At 39.6% G+C, this 19,941-nt stretch overlaps 1 non-coding gene across 1 annotated transcript; it reads left to right on the forward strand.

Moving 5' to 3' along the window:
* The first annotated feature begins 307 nt into the window (after positions 1-307).
* Positions 308-379, forward strand: TRNAE-CUC. Its single transcript has one exon. It is a non-coding gene; the product is annotated as a tRNA-Glu (tRNA).
* The last annotated feature ends 19,562 nt before the right edge of the window (positions 380-19,941 follow it).

Here is a 19,941-nt window from a genome sequence, read left to right on the forward strand (position 1 = left end):
TTCTGGACAGTTCTTTTAACATTGTCCAGGTATAGATATTTACACGTCATGTAATTGGAATACAATCCCAGGACGTCTTTTGCAGCGTGGCAGTCCGAAGAGGATTCGATTTGGAGTCTCCAGCCTTGGGAGCCGTCGCGGAGCTAGCCTAAGAGCGCTGAGAGTTTGCTGTAGTTTCAGAATCTGAAATCCGAAACAAGAAAGAAGTAGGCAGGGTTTAAAGTCAACAATCTTTCCCGCCATTGGTCCGGTTTACGTAGAGACTTTTAAAGAACCAAATACGCCAGGAGTGAAAACTAACTCAAGTTCCCTGGTGGTCTAGTGGTTAGGATTCGGCGCTCTCACCGCCGCGGCCCGGGTTCGATTCCCGGTCAGGGAAATGTGTGTTTTCTTACTTGCAGTCGAGTTACTGAATTTTTTTTTTTCTCCCCGTTATTGCTGTTTCGAGTTACTGATTTCTCTCCCACTATAGTTGTTACCGACTTTTTTTCCACTATAAAAATTCAATCCGTTTCTTTTTTAATATTACTAAACCTAAGACTTAAAATACACCATACCTTTTAACAGATAATTGCAATCAAACAACAAAGTGATCTCTGATTCTAAAATACTCTAAAGACAACTTAAGCCACTTATAAAATTGCATTTTCCAGCTTTGGAAGATAATTTGGATGTGTATACAAACATTAATTTATTGAGCCTTGTTCATTTGGAGTTTCCTTTGACTAAGAAGAGGATGAAAATAATTTTAGGAGGGATTCTCTCTATTATACATCATACTAAGAGTCACGTTTCATATATTTGGATTATGTGTTTTGTAGATTGCATATAGTTGAACTGTTCTTATCCTGTTCTCCTTTAAGATCTTTTTTGAGGGATGTTGTTGGTTAATTACCAAGTAATTGTTTTATATTTCCTCTTACCACTCTTCTACCTAACCATTATGGTTAATTATTTTACCTGTTTTATTTTAACTTTTCTCAAAGACATTCACACAAATATGACAAATTTCTTGCCTCCAGTGTGTCAGTTCCCTATAGATTTATCATATAGACAAAGAAAGACTCTTGGGGTTCCACAAAAGAAAATATGGAAACGCTGGCATCAAAAAGAAGATAAAATGGTGCTATTAATATATAGACATTACATTTTTTTAATCTAGAAATTTCAAAATCATTCTAACCTTTGCTATTTTTTAAGCTACTGTTTTGTTTTTTTTTTTAACCATTTCATGTTAAGCCTGAAATTTCACAGTAGCATAGAAATAAACTAAGAGCTTGATTACAGCTCCTATGGCTTTGTCTTCAGTCCAGTTCAGTTCAGTCGCTCAGTCGTGTCTGACTCTTTGCGACCCCATGAATCGCAGCAGGCCAGGCCTCCCTGTCCATCACCAACTCCAGGAGGTTACCCAAACTCGCGTCCATCGAGTCAGGGATGCCATCCAGCCATCTCAGCCTCTGTCGTCCCCTTCTCCTCCTGCCCCCAATCCCTCCCAGCATCAGAGTCTTTTCCAATGAGTCAACTCTTCGCATGAGGTGGCCAAAGTACTGGAGTTTCATAGCTTTGTCTTACTTACCTTTAATCTGTGCTGAGACTGGTTTGGAAGATGAAAATGTTTGGCCCAGGGGTTGGAAAAAGCAGAAGGGTTTAAGGAGTGTTTCATGAAGGATTTAAGACACAAATATATTTGTTATTATTGTTGACATTAACAACAACAACAACAAAGGCACCGTTTCTCAACAGTTTGCTGTGTGGTGTGGCTCAGTGGTAAAGAATCCAGCTTCCAATGCAGAAGACACAGGTTCCACCCCTGGGCAGGGAAGATCGCCTGGACAAGGAAATGGCAACCCACTCCAGTATTCTTGCCTGGGAAATCTCATGGATAGAGGAGCCTGGCGGCCTACAGTCCATGGGGTCACAAAAGAGTGGGACAGGGCTTAGTGACTAAACGACAACAAAGGTACTTCAAATAATTGAAGTACGTGGTGAGGAAAGGGAGAAGGAAGTGGATACAAGAATGAAAATAGAACTGAACACTGGTTAACCAAATAACCTAGAGGATCTGGAAAGCCTGAGAAAGGGAGCGTTTAACCTTAGGAGCTCCAAAGCCTGGCATCTACACCAAGGGTGGCTGCACCAGGCTGGCCATAGAAGGGCACCTGTGCCAGGGAACAGTGCAGGTCCAGGTCAGGCAGGTTAGTGTAACCACATTATGGAGGACCTGAAGACAAGCTGCTGCTGCTGCTATGTCGCTTCAGTCGTGTCCGACTCTGTGCGACCCCATAGACGGCAGCCCACCAGGTTCCCTGATCCCAGGGATTCTCCAGGCAAGAACACTGGAGTGGGTTGCCATTTCCTTCTCCAATGCATGAAAGGGAAAAGTGAAAGTGAAGTCGCTCAGTCGTGCCCGACTCTTAGCGACCCCATGGACTGCAGCCTACCAGGCTCCTCCGCCCATGGGAGTTTCCAGGCAAGAGTACTGGAGTGGGTTGAAGACAAGCTACAGAGTCACAAAGGGAATGCAACAAGCCTAGGTATTCGACAGGACAGAAAAGCTTAAGAATAATAGGGAGGAAGCAGTAATGGCTCTGGAAGTTGTGTTCTGTGTGGTTAGTAAAGTTGGAGTGGCCTGAAATGTGATTAGGAGGTTGAGGTGGGGAAACAGACTCAGAAGAGAAGTAAGTCCACTTTGATCCCAATAGAGGCAGCACAGCTAAATGGTGGTTGGAAAAACAGGAAGGCACTTAGGAAGGTAAGGGATTTTGGAGCTATTAGCTTAGAAGTTTGACAAGATGTGGGCTCTCTTTCAAAAAGAGAATCTATAAAAAGGACAGAAAACCAAGGAATGAACCAAGTGAAAATATATTATAGGAGAATGGGAAGAAGTAGAATACTATGAAGGAAACACCAAAGGGGCAGTAAGAGAGTTTATAAGCAGATCAAAGAAATTTAAGAAGGAAGTAGCAATGAAGAGAATAGGATATTGCAGAAAGGTTGGAAATGTCAAGGAGAATTATCAAGGAAATTAAGCAAAGACCCGTGGTAAGACATGGCTTTTGGGTGCTGCATAGATCAATGGAAGCCAGACCACAGGAAGTAAGTCTATTTAGGAGGCCATAGCTTTAAATGGGGCTTTCCAGGTGACACAAGTCGTAAAGAACCTGCCTGGCAATGTGGAAACTAAGAGACACAAGTGCGATCCCTGGGTTGGGAAGATCCTTTGGAGAAGGGCAGGGCAATCCACTCCATTATTCTTGCCTGGAGAATCCCAAGGACAGAGGAACCTGGTGGGCTACAGTCCATAGGGTCGCAAAAAGTCGGACACGACTGAAGCCACTAGCACACACATGCAATACATGCTGAAGGTCTGAACTAGTGTTAGAAAGAGACAGCAAACCTATCAACAACTAGATGTCACAGAAGAGCAAATACCAAGAAGACAGAGAGGTCTTAGGAAAGCACAGAAAGCACTCCTGTTCAGGAGCCAGAGACTGAATTAATCTTGTCTGTCAATAGCAGCTGAGTTATCTTGATTATTCCCTGGTGGCTCAGATGGTAAAGCATCTGCCTCCAATGAAGGATCCCCAGGTTCGATCCCTGGGTTGGGAAGATCCCCTGGAAAAGGAAATGGCAACCCACTCAAGTATTCTTGTCTGGAAAATTCCATGGACGGAGGAACCTGGTGGGCTACAGCCCATGGGGTTGCAAAGAGTTGGACACGACTGAGCGACTTCACTCACTCACTCACTCTACCTTGGGAGAGTGACTCAGCTTCTCTGAGCCTCTGGATCTTTACCTGCACAATGGAGTTGCTACTAGCTCCCATGCACACTTCACAGAGTTGTTGTCATCCATTCATTCATTGGTTTAGCAAGCACTTACGAAATTTTCACTCCCTGTCAGTCACTGATCTAGGCATAGATAAGAAAGGGCAGTAACTGTGTCTAACACAGTTGAGTAGGAATCAAAGGAGAAAGTGACTGAGGTTTTGATATGGCCTATGAAAGGGTGCTGCTTCGGATCGAGGCACAGCAGGAAGTCATGTTGCCTTTGGGTTTGGACTAAAGAGAAGTCTTCAAGTGAAGCTGTCCTGAACGTAGGTTGACATTTTTTTGACTAATGATAGATTCAGAGTAGACTCAGCTTTGAAGTGAGAACGGAATACTCAAGAATGGAGATGCACACCAAGAGACTGAATGCAGCAAAAAAGAAGAGCTGAGGTTTGCAGGACTAACTTGGGGAGAATAAAGAGGAAACTCTGAAGGAGCAGAGTCAGGATAAGTTAGGATCAAGGAAGTCAAAGAAGAAAGACCCTGGAGATTGTAGGGTAGTCACTGATAGCAACAGCACATTTCTCTTGCTTGGTTTATTTTTTAATGGAATTTTATTTTCTTTGATTATGGTTAGAATCATTTTAATTGCATTTTATCTATTTTATTGCTATTTTTGTCAGTTTTTATACATGATATTGTGATTTAGACACAAAAATATCACATATTTACAATAGCCAGGATACGGAAGCAGCCTAGATGTTCAGTGACAGATGAATGGATAAAGAAGATGCAGTACTTATATACAATGGGATATTACTCAGCCATAAAAAGGAAAAAATGTCAGTCAGTTGTAGTGAGGTGGATGAACCTGAAGCCTCGTATACAGAGTGAAGTAAGTCAGAAAGAGTAAAAGAAGTATCGGATATTAACACATATATATGGATCTGGAAAAATGATACTGATGAACCTAGTAGAGAAAAGACTTGTGGACACAGCAGGGGAAAGTGAGGGTGGCGAGAACTGAGAAAGTAGCATCGACATATATATACTGCCAGGTGTAAAATAGTGGAAAGTTGCCGTATTAATACAAGGAGCATGCTTGGTGCTGTGTGATGAACTTGAGGGATGGGATGTAGGGAGGGAAGGGAGGCTCAGGAGGAAGGGGATACATATATAATTATGACTGATTCACACTGTCATATGCCAGAAATCAACACAACATTGTAAAGCAATTTTCCACCAATTAAAAAATAAAAAACACACAACCTACACAGAGCACAATGTTGCTGCTTTGCAGAGATGGTTTACTCCATTTCTTGCTTTTTGAAGAGTGGGGAAAAGCTGAAGGACTGTCTGCAGAAATACTCCACATATGAAGAGGTTTCTTAAGGGTAAAGGAATAGAAATTAGTTAATGTGCACAAAACATAGCAAGGGTTATTTGCTGTATACCAAAAGATGTATTTCTGTCAAATTGCTTTCTTTAAATAATCATCATTCACCCAAAGATGGACCTTGGCTCAGGCTGACAAATTCTAAAATTATAAGGATGTCTGAAAGTAACCAAGGGTGTGGGGGCAGGGCTGGGGGACTTCCAACAGCATCTAGTACAGTGCCTGACATATGGTTGGTGGTAAATGAATGAATTAACTGATCAGTTGAGCCAAGTAGGTTGCAGGATCTTCACTTAAAACCTAACCCCTTATAATACGTTTTTTTATGAATCACACCTTTATATTTTCACTGAGAGCAGAAAGTAGAAAAAGAATTCAACTGCATCATCCTGAATAATGGCTATCGCTACTAGGTTCTTTCAGATGATTTCTAAATTATTTCTATGAATTTCTATGACATATTTAACACAATAGTGTGTCTAATAATTTGCTATTAAGTTATGTGTAAGTTATGGTTTTGAATGCTGAACTAAGCACTTTATCCACAATATTAGAATCAATTCTCATAATAATCCTTGGTTTGTAGTTTAGGAAATTTAGAAAGTTTGTAACTTAAAGTCCACAATTATGTCAGGCAACCAGGATTCCAACCTGGACTTGCCCAGCCTAAGTTGTGTATTCTTTAAGATTCTCTAGTGACAACCAATTTTCTGGTCATACTATGGAGTGTTCTTTGGAGCAGTCTTTACAAATAGGGTGGTTCATGGGGGTGTTCCATAGAAAGAAAAAGAAAGTATTTAAGGTTCTCTTTCAAATGTACAATTGAACTCTACATATTACAACTTTAGTTAGAGTCAACTCTAGCAGCTGCTTACTGGAAGCTACCAAATTCCCTAAAAACTTGGGGAAATCTTATCAAGAAATAAGTTTAATAGAAAACACAGCATACTTGCAATTTTTGAATAAACATGTTGATTTGTGAAAGTGCTTTTTTCTTCAGTTTAATTTTTATTTAATTAAAACTAATCTTTGCCACATCTCCATGTAGATCACTATTATTGACTTAAATAAAAATGGTTCTTTTTATTTTTTCATTTTCCTCCTTTAATTAGTAGGCTATATAAAATAATGTTTTTACATTAGTTACATAAAACAAAAACAATTTGTTTCAACTATGGACACACTTGATCAATTATTTTTTCTGCTTATTACATTCTCTCAATTTTTATAATATATAACAATAATATATAGTACTTCCAATAATTTTCTATTGTTCTGTGTAAGTTATGACTTTGTAAATTCCTTGAAGTCAGAGTTCATAAAACATACTTGTCTTCTAAAATGATAATCACAGAATTGTGCTTCAAATTATTGTTGTTTTCTTGGTCTTGATAATTAGTTAGATCCCTGAAGGCAATGAAGTGATAGAAAGTCAGGAGCTTCATGAGGACAGGCTCTATGTCATCAGTTCAGTTCAGTTGCTCAGTCGTGTCCGACTCTTTGCGACCCCATGAACTGCAGGACGCATGGCTTCCCTGTCCATCAACAACTCCCAGAGCCTACTCAAACTCACGTCCATTGAGTAGGTAATGCCATCCAACCATCTCATCCTCTGTCATCCACTTTTCCTCCCGCCTTCCACCTTAAGCAGCATCAGGGTCTTTTCCAATGAATCGCTTCTTCGCATCAGGTGGCCGAAGTACTGGAGTTTCAGCTTCAGCATCAGTCCTTCCAATGTATATTCAGGACTGATTTCCTTTAAAACTGACTGATTGGATCTCCTTGCTGTCCAAGGGACTCTCAAGAGTCTTCTCCAACACCACAGTTCAAAAGCATCAGCTTTTTGAACTTCTTGAACTTCGGCACTCAGCTTTCTTTATAGTCCAACTCTCACATCCATACATGACTACTGGAAAAACCATAGCTTTGACTAGATGGACCTTTGTTGACAAAGTAATGTCTCTGCTTCGTAATATGCTCTCTAGGTTGGTCATAGATTTTCTTCCAAGGAGCAAGTGTCTTTTAATTTCATGGCTGCAGTCACCATCTGCAGTGATTTTGGAGCCCCCCAAAATAAAGTCTGTCACTGTTTCCATTGTTTCCCCATGTATTTGCCATGAAGTGATGGGACCAGATGCCATGATCTTAGTTTTCTGAATTTTGAGTTTAAAGCCAATTTTTTCACTCTCCTCTTTCACTTTCATCAAGAGGCTCTTCAGTTCTTCTTCGCCTTCTGCCATAAGGGTGGTGTCATCTGCATCTCTGAGGTTACTATTTCTCCAAGCAATCTTGATTCCAGCTTGTGCTTCTTCCAGCCCAGCATTTCTCATGATGTACTCTGCATAGAAGTTAAATAAGCAGGGTGACAATATACAGCCTTGACGTACTCCTTTTCCTATTTGGAACCAGTCTGTTGTTCCATGACCAGTTCTAACTGTTGCTTCCTGACCTGTATACAAATTTCTTAAGAGGCAGGTCAGGTGGTCTGGTATTCCCATCTCTTTCAGAGATTTGTGATCCACACAGTCAAAGGCTTTGGCATAGTCAATAAAGCAAAAATAGACGCTTTTCTGGAACTCTCTTGCTTTTTCCATGATCCAGCAAATGTTGGCAATTTGATCTCTGGCTCCTCTGCCTTTTCTAAATCCAGCTTGAATATCTGGAAGTTCATGGTTCACATACTGATGAAGCCTGGCTTGGAGAATTTTGAGCACTACTTTGCTAGCATGTGAGATGAGTGCAATTGTGCAGTGGTTTGAACATTCTTTGGCATTGCCTTTTTTTGGGATCAGAATGAAAACTGATCTTTTCCAGTCCTGTGGCCACTGCTGAGTTTTCCAGATTTGCTGGCATATTGAATGAAACACTTTCACAGCATCATCTTTTAGGATTTGAAAGAGCTCAACTGGAATTCCATCACCTCCACTAGCTTTGTTCATAGTGATGCTTCCTAAGGCCCACTTGACTTTGCATTCAAGGATGTCTGGCTCCAGGCGAGTGATCACACCATCATGGTTATCTGGGTTGTGAAGATCTTTTTTATATAGTTCTTCTGTGTATTCTTGCCACCTCTTCTTAGTATCTTCTGCTTCTGTTAGGTCCATACAATTTCTGTCCTTTACCTAGCCCATCTTTGCATGAAATGTTACCTTGGTATCTCTAATTTTCTTGAAGAGATCTCTAGTCTTTTCCATAGTGTTGTTTTCCTCTATTTTTTTGCACTGATCACTGAGGAAGGCTTTCTTATCTCTCCTTGCTATTCTTTGGAACTCTGCATTCAGATGCTTATATTTTTCCTTTTCTCCTTTGCCTTTAGCTTCTCTTCTTTTCTCAAGTATTTGTAAGGCCTCCTCAGACAGCCATTTTGCCTTTTTGCATTTCTTTTTCTTGGGGATGGTCTTGATCACTGCCTCTTGTACAATGTCACAAACCTTCATCCATAGTTCTTCAGGCACTCTATCAGATCTAATGCCTTGAATCTATTTGTCATTTCCACTGTATAATTGTTAAGGGATTTGATTTAGGTCATATCTGAATGGTCTAGTGGTTTTCCGTGCTTTATTCAACTTAAGTCTGAATTTGGCAATAAGGATTTCATGATCTGAGCCACAGTCAGCTTCTGGTATTGTTTTTGCTGACTGTATTGAGCTTCTCCATCTTTGGTTGCAAAGAATATAATCAATCTGATTTCGGTATTGACCATCTGGTATGTGTGTAGAGTCCATGTGTAGTCTTCTCCTCTGTTGTTGGAAGAGGGTGTTTGCTATGACCAGTGCATTCTCTTAGCAAAACTCTATTAGCCTTTGCCCTGCTTCGTTTTGTACTCCGAGGCCAAATTTGCTTGTTATTCGAGGTATCTCTTGACTTCCTACTTTCCCATTCCAGTTCCCTACAACGAAGAGGACGTCTTTTTTGGTTATTAGTTCTAGAAGGTTTTGTAGGTCTTCACAGAACTGTTCAACTTCAGCTTCTTCAGCATTACTGGTTGGGGCATAGACTTGGATTATCATAGTCATCTTTGTATCCTCTAAATAGTGACAGTACTTGGCACATAGCAGCAATTAAAATGATTCTTGAGTGGATAAATTAAAGAATGAGGCACAAAATCAGAACTGGCACTTTTCAGAAGAAACATGGGTCATCAATAAACATTTGAAAAGAGGATGGACTTCTTGTGTCATCAAGAAATGCAAATTAAAACAAAAGAGATTCAGTTTATACCCATAAAGTATAAAAACTGGAGGAAAACCTAACAATATTAAGCGCTTTTAAAGACGCTGAACTGAAATGTGTATACACTAGTGGTAGGAATATAAATTGGTGCAATAAAATAGGTGAAAAATAATTCATTATCTAGTAAATTTGGAGGTTCTCATACCTAGCAATTCAAACTCCTGGGAGAAATCTTCATGTGAGCACCAGAGGATACATACTAGAATGTTCACAGTAGCACCATCATAATAGACCCAAACTGGAAGCAAGTTAAATATCCATCAAGAGTAGAAGAACTAGTTATGCAGCAGCATGGATGAGAGGGGAATTTGGGGGAGAATGGATACATGTATATGATGGCTGAATTCCTTTGGCATAAATACCTGAAACTATCACAACATTGTTAATCGGCTATGCTCCAACAGAAACTGTATTTTATTATTTTATTAATTGTGTTAATTTTGTTAATTGTTTATTAACAATTGTTAATTGTTAATTTTGTTAATTAATAATTTGTTTTATTAATTGTTGTTAATTTTATTGTATTAACAACATTGTTAACCGCTATACTCCAGTAGAAAATAAAAAGGTAAAAAAAAAAAGAGTACAACCTCTAGATATATTGTGGTATAGTCATTCAGTGAAATACTACAGAGTAGTGAAAACAAATGAGTCACAGCCTTTCTTATCAACATGATGAATTGCAGAAAAATACTGTATAATTCCAAACCCAAATCCAATACAGAATGATATCATTTCATATGATGTTTTAAATGCTAAATGCAAACTATTGCTTAATGATATGTATATACATGCGTGCTTAGTCATCCAGTTGAGTCCGACTCTTCCTGACCCCATGGCCTGTAGCCCAGCAGGCTCCTCTGTCCATGGGATTTCCCAGGCAGAAATACTAGAGGGGGTGCCATTTCCTTTTCCTGGAGATCTTCCCCACCCAGGGTTTGAACCCAGGTCTCCTGCTTTGCAGCAGACTCTTTACCATCTGGGCCATCAGGGAAGCCACACTGATAGGTACATGGACGGTAAACTATACATAAAAACAAGGTAGTGGGTATGCCTGGTTAATGGAGAAAACAGAGAAAGGATAAAGTGAGAGGTGCACAGGCACACAGGAGTCTTTCTAAGCACTGGCAGTGCTGATCTGGGTGGTGAGTACACAAGTATTAGTTTTTATTTGATTATTTATAACATACATATGTTACACTTTTTTTCTATCAGTTCAATATCTAATTAAAATAAAAAGGAATGGATGATAATATTAGAATAAAGTCTTTGGGATAATGATATGAAAGCAATTATTTATTTGACCAAAAATTCCACTCCTCTCTGCTGCTATAGTTTTAATGGGTTTTTTTGGTCAAGTATTAACAGAAAGTTCTGGGAAGATTGAAAATTATAAATGTGAAAATAAACCACAAGGTGGCGCCCTAGACTCATGTGTTTCATTCAGACACATTTAATCCAAGTAACTGTCTAGTCAAGGCTATGGTTTTTCCTGTGGTCATGTATGGATGTGAGAGTTGGACTGCGAAGAAAGCTGAGCGCCGAAGAATTGATGCTTTTGAACTGTGGTGTTGGAGAAGACTCTTGAGAGTCCCTTGGACTGCAAGGAGATCCAACCAGTCCATTCTGAAGGAGATCAGCCCTGGGATTTCTTTGGAAGGAATGATGCTAAAGCTGAAACTCCAGTACTTTGGCCACCTCATGCGAAGAGTTGACTCATTTGAAAAGACTCTGATGCTGGGAGGGATTGGGGGCAGGAGGAGAAGGGGATGACAGAGGATGAGATGGCTGGATGGCATCACCGAGCTGATGGACATGAGTTTGAGTGAACTCCGGGGTGGTGGACAGGGAGACCTGGCGTGCTACGGTTCATGGGGTCGCAAAGAGTCAGATACAGCTGAGCAACTGAACTGAATTGAACCCATACTTGGCTCAGGTGGTAAAGAATCTGCCTGCATTGTGGGAGGAGCCTGGTAGCTATAGTCCATGAGGTCGCAAAAGAGTCGGACACAAAAGTTGGACATGACTGAGCAGCTAGCGCACACACACACACACACACCCCATAGTTACTTTGAGAATGTTCAGTTCAACTGCTTAGTCGTGTCCGACTCTTTGCGACCCTGTGGACTGCAGCATGCCAGGCATCCCTGTCCATCACCAACTCCCAGAGTTTAGTCAAACTCATGTCCATTGAGTCAGTGATGCCATCCAACCATCTCATCCTCTGTCATCCCCTTCTTCTTCCACCTTCAATCTTTCCCAGCATCAGGGTCTTTTCAAATGAGTCAGCTCTTCACATCAGCTGACCAAAGTATTGGAGTTTCAGCTTCAACATCAGTCCTTCCAATGAACACCCAGGACTGATTTCCTTTAGGATGGACTGGTTTGATCTCCTTGCAGTCCGAGGGACTCTCAAGAGTCTTCTCCAACACCACAGTTCAAAAGCATCAATTCTTCGGTGCTCAGCTTTCTTTATAGTCCAACTCTCACATCCATACATGACCACAGGAAAAACCATAGCCTTGACTAGATGGACCTTTGTTGGCAAAGTAATGTCTCTGTTTTTTAATATGCTGTCTAGGTTCATCATAACTTTCCTTCCAAGCAGTAAGTGTCTTTTAATTTCATGGCTGCAGTCACCATCTGGAGTGATTTTGGAGCCCAAGAAGATAAAGTCTATCACTGTTTCCACTGTTTCCCCATGTATTTGCCACGAAGTGATGGGACCAGATGCCATGATCTTTGTTTTCTGAATGTTGAGCTTTAAAGCCAACTTTTTCACTCTCCTCTTTCACTTTCATCAAGAGGCTCTTTAGTTCTTCTTCGCTTTCTGCCTTAAGGGTGGTGTTATCTGCATATCTGAGGTTATTGATATTTCTCCCGGCAATCTTGATTCCAGCTTGTGCTTCTTCCAGTCCAGCATTTCTCATGATGTACTCTGCATATAAGTTAAATAAGCACGGTGACAATATACAGCCTTGACATACTCCTTTTCCTATTTGGAACCAGTTGAGAATGTTGGACCTGGTCAAAATCTAGAGTTTATTGTATTCATAAGGAGCAATATAAAGTTCTTTTTCTTTTAGCGTCTTTCATCTCGTTTCATCAAGTATGTGTGATTTTACCTGCATATATATTGCACTATCAGATTAAAGTTTGGGGAAAACAATTCAGATAAACTCAGTGCAACAAGAATGCAGGTCTAGCATATGACATTTATTCCCTTGTTCTTCATTCCATCAGTCACGCATTTATGTATTCAGTCATTCATCCACTGTTACACGTATTTTTTGAGCTTCTCTTCTGCACCAGACACAGGGCAAAGAGGCCCTGGAAACTTAATGGTGAACAAAACATATTTGTGCTCAGCTGTTTAGTTGTGTCCGACTCTTTTCGAGTCCATGTATGTAGCCCACCAGGCTCCTCTCTCCATGGGATTTTCCAGGCAAGAATAGTGGAGTGGATTACCATTCCCTTCTCCAGGAGATCTTCCTGATCCAGGGTTCGAACCAGCATCTCTTGTATCTCCTGCATTTCTTTACCACTGTGCTACCTGGGAACATAGTCACTACTGTTTGCTTTCAGTGTAGTGGTGGAGTAATCATACAGTAACGAATTTAAATCGCAACTCATACATTCAGTCAAGGAAAAGTATGTGGTTCAAGCCATTCCACAATATGGTTTTGAACCAACTGGAGATGTTAGAGGAGTGATCCATCTCTCAAGGTTTAAAAAGTAAGATAATTTACCTAGGTAAGAAGGAGAGAAAAGAACATTCAGAGCAGAAGGAATATGTACAAGACCTTGTAGCAGGGGAGAGCAATGAGAAGAGGGCTGGAAAAAAGGCAGATGGCTGGGTGGTGAGTTAGAAGTAGCAGAGATCGGGGGGCGTGTGTTTGCTAAGTCGCGCCAGTCACATCTGACTCTTTTCAACTCTATGGACCGTAATTCACCAGGCTCCTCTGTCCATGGGATTCTCCAGGCAAGAATACTGGAGTGGGTTGCCATGCCCTGCTCCAGAGAGAGGTAAGGAGAGGTTTAAAAAGTGGGCGGGGGTCGGATCTTACATGGTCTCCTGGCCTGAGGTTAAGGATTTTGTCTTCATTCTAAGAGCAACAGGGAGGCACAGAAAAGAGGGTGCGAGCAGCTCAAAACCCCTGCCCAGTTGCTAGTGAGACAGCTTCATCATTGTGTATGACAGATTCTGCCTTAAGTGCTAGATGGCGGCACGACTCTGCTCACCTATGCATGATCAGTTTTTCTATAGTGAAGGATGTTATTTATTTATTTACTTTTAGGCCATGCAGCATGGGAGATCTCAGTTACCCAACCAGGGATCGAACCTGTGCTCCCCGCATTGGGAGCATGGAGTCTTAACCACTGAACTGCCAGGGAAGTTCCCTCATTAAAAAACAGTAATATGATTTCAATCTCAGCTATGTTAGATTTCAGATTTTTCTTTTAAAGAAACATGACTCCATCATATTTGTTTTGAATCAAACTAGAAACCATTGCTTTTGAAGACAGGAAATGTAAGGTGTACTTCTTAACAAATAAATAGGCCGATTTTGCACATCCACAACAGAATAAAAACCTTTGGCACCTAAAATATAAAAGGTATGAAAGAAAAGGTTTAGTTTATGATCATGTGTTAGAAATCAGGAGACCTGGGTTACGTGACTGTGGGAAAAATTCTCTAACTTGGCTGAGTCTCTGTATTTTTCACCTAGTAAATGAAGCACTGGTCTAAATTATGTTCTTCTAAGTCTGAAATTCTATCCACCTTAAATACATTCAAAAAGAAATATGTACACGCCACTAATTTAATGTAAAGAGAATAGGTCTTGCTGGCCTACCTGGGCACATATTTGAATAAAGTTGTGTGAATGGGACCAACTGAGACTTAATCTGGATCTTAAGACACTTTCAACAAACTAAATTTGAACGAGCAACACTACTGTTTATTGATTAGCATACCATGTGCCAGGTCTTTTGAACATTATCTCATTTAATCCTCAGAAAATCCTTGTGAGATAGGTGTTTCTTTCTTGGTCGGGGGGCTTTGCACACAGCATACAGGATCTTAGCTTCCCCACCAGGGACTGAAGCCACTCCCTGGAGTGGAATTACCGAGTTTTAACCACTGGACTGCCAGGGAAGCCCCAGATGCTGCTTTTTAAATCTTATTTTACTGATGAGAAAAAGCTGACACAGATACGCTCATTTGTCCAAAGTCATACCGTCAATACATCTCAAGATCTGACCTCAGAACTTGTCCTTTTAGTCATTATATGATGTATTCTATTCATTGAAGAGGTGAGATTTTATCAATGACTTACCAACGTTGAGTAGAATAGAGAGAAACTGACTAGACTTATAAATATGGATTTCAAGTTATGTATAAGTGATCTGAGTTAAGTACCGACATTTTTAATAAGCTACCACATCTTAAAACTGCTTACCTGACTTAACTAGTTAAACATATGGTAAACTGGACAGTGTTGTGGAGTGGCACTGTCATCTAGCATGTATGTTAATATGTCTTTCCTGTATCAATAGGGGATATGCCTACAGAATTAAACCCCTATGCTATACATTTAAACTTCCCAGGTGGCCCTATGGTAAAGAAGCCACCTGCCAATGCAGGTAGATGTAAGAGACCCAGGTTCAATCCCTGGGTCAGGAAGATCTCCTGGAGGAGGGCATGGCAACCCACTCCAGTATTCTTGCCTGGAGAATCCCAGGGACAGAGGAGCCTGGCGGGCTGCGGTCTGTAGGATCACAGAGCGTTGGGCACAACTGAAGCAACATAGCAGGCAGCACGCATACATTTAAAGGGGACATTAAATGAGCAACTTTTATACTTCTCTGGCTTGTCATATCTTGAAAATAAACAGTACTGAATTTTGTTTATTCTCCTGTCTTAAGCTCCTGATACCCAAAGCAAGAAAGCTGGCTGCCAGACGTCAGTGTCTTGGGAACTGACTAAAGGCACTTAAACACTGAGTTATTGCTCCTGTGTTGTTCTGTCTGCGGCTCCCGCTGCTGGGCACACTTGGGGTTTGATGGTCACATCAAAGTCGGTAGACTGTGTTGTGAGACCTGGTCAGCATGAGCCAGATTATTCATGGGTTTATTGCTGAGACCTGTTCTCCTATAGTCACGGTCAGGTAGTACTTGGTGTTTAGGTATGCTCTCTTGGTGTAACACATATGCCTTAAGCCTGCTTAATGCCTCAGCAATTGTGGACTCATGGACATCTTTTGGGGGGTGTTCTGTACCTTGAAAGGGAACGCAGTGTCCCATCAAGCCTCTTCATTGTAGCGATAAAGGATGTTGTCACCAGAGACAACGCTTGCCCGATGAGCTTGATAGTATCCTCATGAGATGACAGTACCCTTATCCGAGGTCACCAGGCTGTATGTGGGTTTTGACGTTACCACACTCCACCATTTGCACTATGCTATGCTTATCTTTCGGCTGTCAGAAATATGTCAAAATAACAAAATAAATTTGACAGTGGCTGCCTGTGAGACAAAAAAGCGACTGGCTTAGTTCCTGTTTGGAAGGTGGCTGGTGACTGCGACTGAGAAATGTGTTATGACGATGGTGACATATGGTCTCTGTACCTCTGTGTTTTACCCTCCTGACTGTGGCCACGTCTCATGGGAAGCCTATTTAAAGCAGCTGTGCTGGGACAGACTGGCTAGGATATGGGAAGATGACAGACTTTGCTGGCCCAGGAGAAAGTCTACACGAGCAGCTACATGAAGCTCTGTTCATGTTGTTTTGCTGGGGAAAAAAAAAGTCTTTGGTTCTCTGCACTTAAGGAAAAAGGCTAAAAAAAAAAAAAGCAATGACAGACATAGAAAGCAGGCAGAGTTTTAGTTTTATAATGTGGTAAATAATATTCAGCTCAACAACTTATAATCAGAACAGGCGGGATTAACTCAAAATACTCAGTTGTTTTAGGAATTTGTGAGAAATATAAAATTCATCATCCCACTTACACAAGTAAAACATTATGAATAATAGCCATTCTTCTTTGCAAAATAGCTTTTCTTCCGCATGAGAAAATTTGACTTTGTTTTCACTGCAATGAAAACACAAAATGACTGCAATGCAAGCTTAAGGCAAGAAACTTTAGAGTTAACTTGCCTCTTTCAGTCCCTTAAAAAAAAAAAAAAGCTTATGAGGCATTCTGTTACATGCATATTTCATTTCATATGCATAAATCTCTTCATTCCCACAGACTAATAAAATGACAACAGAGGTCAAGGATACAGAATATTCAGTTCTCAGAAGACTGAGAATTTAGAGGCATATAAAAATGTCTCTGGATATAAGATTTTTGAAAAATTATACACATATAAACTGTTAACAGTTATAGAAAGCATGCTTAACAGCAGGTGGAAAATTTTAGGTTAGTTAAAGAGCCCTTCCTGATAACAAGACTTTTTAGAGTGAGTGGATTACTGAGCAGGTCTTCATAGGCCAAACGAAGAGTGTTGTTTTATGACATGATGGACCTGGAATGCATAAACATTCAGAATAATCCATCATTTTCCCCTCAAAAAAAATCCCTTAACTTTTATATCTAATGGAAGACAGGAATTTTTTTTCAAATTCAATTCTCTCAGCTATCTAGCCACTATTTTGCCTCACTTTTGTCAGCCACCTTGACTGAGATGATAGAATATTTTTTGATAGCTTTTACAGAGGGTAACTTCACTGATTAAGATAAGCAGTTCAATACTTTAACTCTCAACTGCTTGACAGTTTAAAGTTAAAACCAGGGAACTGCCAAAATAATTTCCTTTTATGTTGCATTATTATAAAGTGCAGTTATTATTTTTTATCCTTTCATATACTAAATGGGAGAGATGATAGTGATTTTTATGCTAATTTACTCTTGTCTTTAGCTCAAAGTGATCTCAGGCAGGTTGAAACTTTTGGTTAGTCTGAATAAGTGAGTCCAAAAGTTCTGCCAGAAGCTACTGCCTAGAGGTCAAAGGTATGGGCTTAAGAATCAGAGAGGCCTGGGCTGACTCACAGCTCAAACTGCTAGGTTTGACCTTGGAAATCAACCTCTTCTCCATTCCTAACATGTAACGATAATAAAACTATCTCCTCTATAGGACACTTAACCAGGCTTCAATGAGGTAACAGATGTCAAGCACTCGACATGGAGCTTAGCACAGAAAATGGAACAGTATTAATAGTATTACGACATATTTGTTTCTAGACTAGTGATTTACAGCGAGTTGTTGATTCTGTCAGTCTTAAAAGAGGACCAGACTCCCTGACCAACCAACCCCATTCCAGTCTGTTCTTCTAAAGTTAGAAGAGGGGGAGAAAGTGCCACCTGGTACCTGAAAAGCCATTTCCTATCTGCCTCTGGCCTCTTGTACAAGACTGTCTATGGAAGCTAAGGGACTTTTCTTCTTTTAAAGATATCTCATTCAAGTTCAAAGACTTATCCTTCACTCCAAAGAACACAAGCTATAGTCACCGTTTATGATGTCCTATGTGCTGTAATGCTTTGTTGTAGTTGCTAAAATATTCACAACCTCGGTTATTGCTTAGATCTTAAAAGAATTACAAGGGGAAGTCAAACTCCTTTCTTCAGTAAAATGCAGAACTAGGAATAGTCCCATTGGGCAATAAAAACATGAAAAGCTTAAAAAAATACATCTATCTTTAGATCATTAAACCATTACAAGGTCAATCCAGATTCTTTGATTTGACTAAGACTCTTGCTGATATTTTTAAAGAAAGCTAAATCCCCCATGTTTTAATCTATGTACATTTCTAGCCATGGACTTTTAAAATCACATCTGAATATATTATTATTGTATCACCTCAAATGCAAGATGCAATTTTTTTTAAAGTTTCACACTTTGGAAATTGGGATATGTAAAATTATGTTGTGGTGGTACTTTTCCTTAAAATCTTAAATAGTGTACTTTGTAATTAATGGAGTCTTAGACTTACAGAGATATGAAATTCTAAAATCATCTTGCTTTGTGATTACTCTTACCTTGCATTAATTATTGGTAAAAGGGACAAGTTAAATAAATAAGAAAGATAATTTAAAAGGCATCTTTAAGACTGAGGATACATTTGTACATGTGGATTATAAGCCAACAATCTGGTTAATATTTGGACTCTATGTTTAACCATTACTTTAAAAGTCCCTTAGATTTTTCCAAATATGATAGGAAATGTCGTATTTGTAATTGCAAAAGATCCCAAGGAGAGAAAGAGCCTCCCTAGCTAGTTTCTAGAAACCCCTTTCCTCATTTTCAGGGCACCTGTTTCTTTTGAGGGTCCCTGTGAATAGCTAGGGTGGCAGTCGTACCCAACACTGTCAGGCTGCAAGATCACACAGCATTGGAAAGTGAGTGTACACAGCACAACGCTGGGCACACAGGAGCTATTCAATAAACACTTTCTGGTTCACTGATGTGAAATACAAAACTGGGTTCTAATTAGCCACATAGAGCTTTCATCATCTGGGGAGAACTAAATTTCTAAAATTGTTCTTTTTTTTTTTTTCTTTTTTTTCCCCCCATTAAAAATCCTTTAACTTTGGGACCAACTTTTACCCAACTAAAAGCCACCAATAAATCAAACCCTAAAAGTTCTTTTTCCCTTGAACTATAATTTTTTTTTAACTATTTTGGTAGTGAATGCTGAAAATTCCCACCCTTAAATGCAGAACACTGCTTTCACAGAACACTGAATCAGAGAGGGAAAACTCAATGATAAAGTTAATAGAATGAAATACGATGTTAAAAATTGAAGATGTAAAACATTGATCAAGAACCAATGAAATTTAAACGATTGAAATTACTGATGATTATCTTTGGGAATACTGACAACCTTAGCAATTATGTAACATGCTGGCTGGCAAATATTTTAATCAACTAAATTGAAAAATAATAACCAATATCTAACTGAAACAGGAAGAGAAAAAGATGAAAGAAAGAAGGAAGAGGGGATTTACTTTCAATATTTAATTCAAATTAAAAAAAATCCTGATCACTAAAAGTTTACAATCTACAAAAAGTTATTTGAATGCTGTCATTACAACAGGCACAGAATCAACTATTAGATCCTAAATCAAAATTATTTCTATGCCTGTTATCCACAAATCATGACTAAGAAACAAACTCCAAATACCACTAAACCCATTTTGTTATTTGTTACCTAATCCCATCAGAGCTAACTGACATAAAATAACCACAGAGCTTACAGACAAGGAACAAAGATGATCTGTTTTGGCTCATTTTTTTCACCCACTTACAGAAAGAAAAAATAAACTATATGCTTGATTTTTCAAAATTAAAATTATTTAAGAGGTCTCCCACTTTTTCCTTTAACTCTAAGCATAATTGATAAGCATAATAAGAACATTAAAAAAATCTTCTTCTATGTTTGGCCCAATAGTTTCAGAAACTCTGAGAGAATCTATTTTAGGCTTCACTGAAGAAGGGATCCCTGCATAGTTTCTACAGCATCAAAAGAATCTTGAGGTAG

Source organism: Bos indicus x Bos taurus, chromosome 9 (assembly GCF_003369695.1).
Source record: "Bos indicus x Bos taurus breed Angus x Brahman F1 hybrid chromosome 9, Bos_hybrid_MaternalHap_v2.0, whole genome shotgun sequence".
NCBI lineage: Eukaryota > Metazoa > Chordata > Mammalia > Artiodactyla > Bovidae > Bos > Bos indicus x Bos taurus.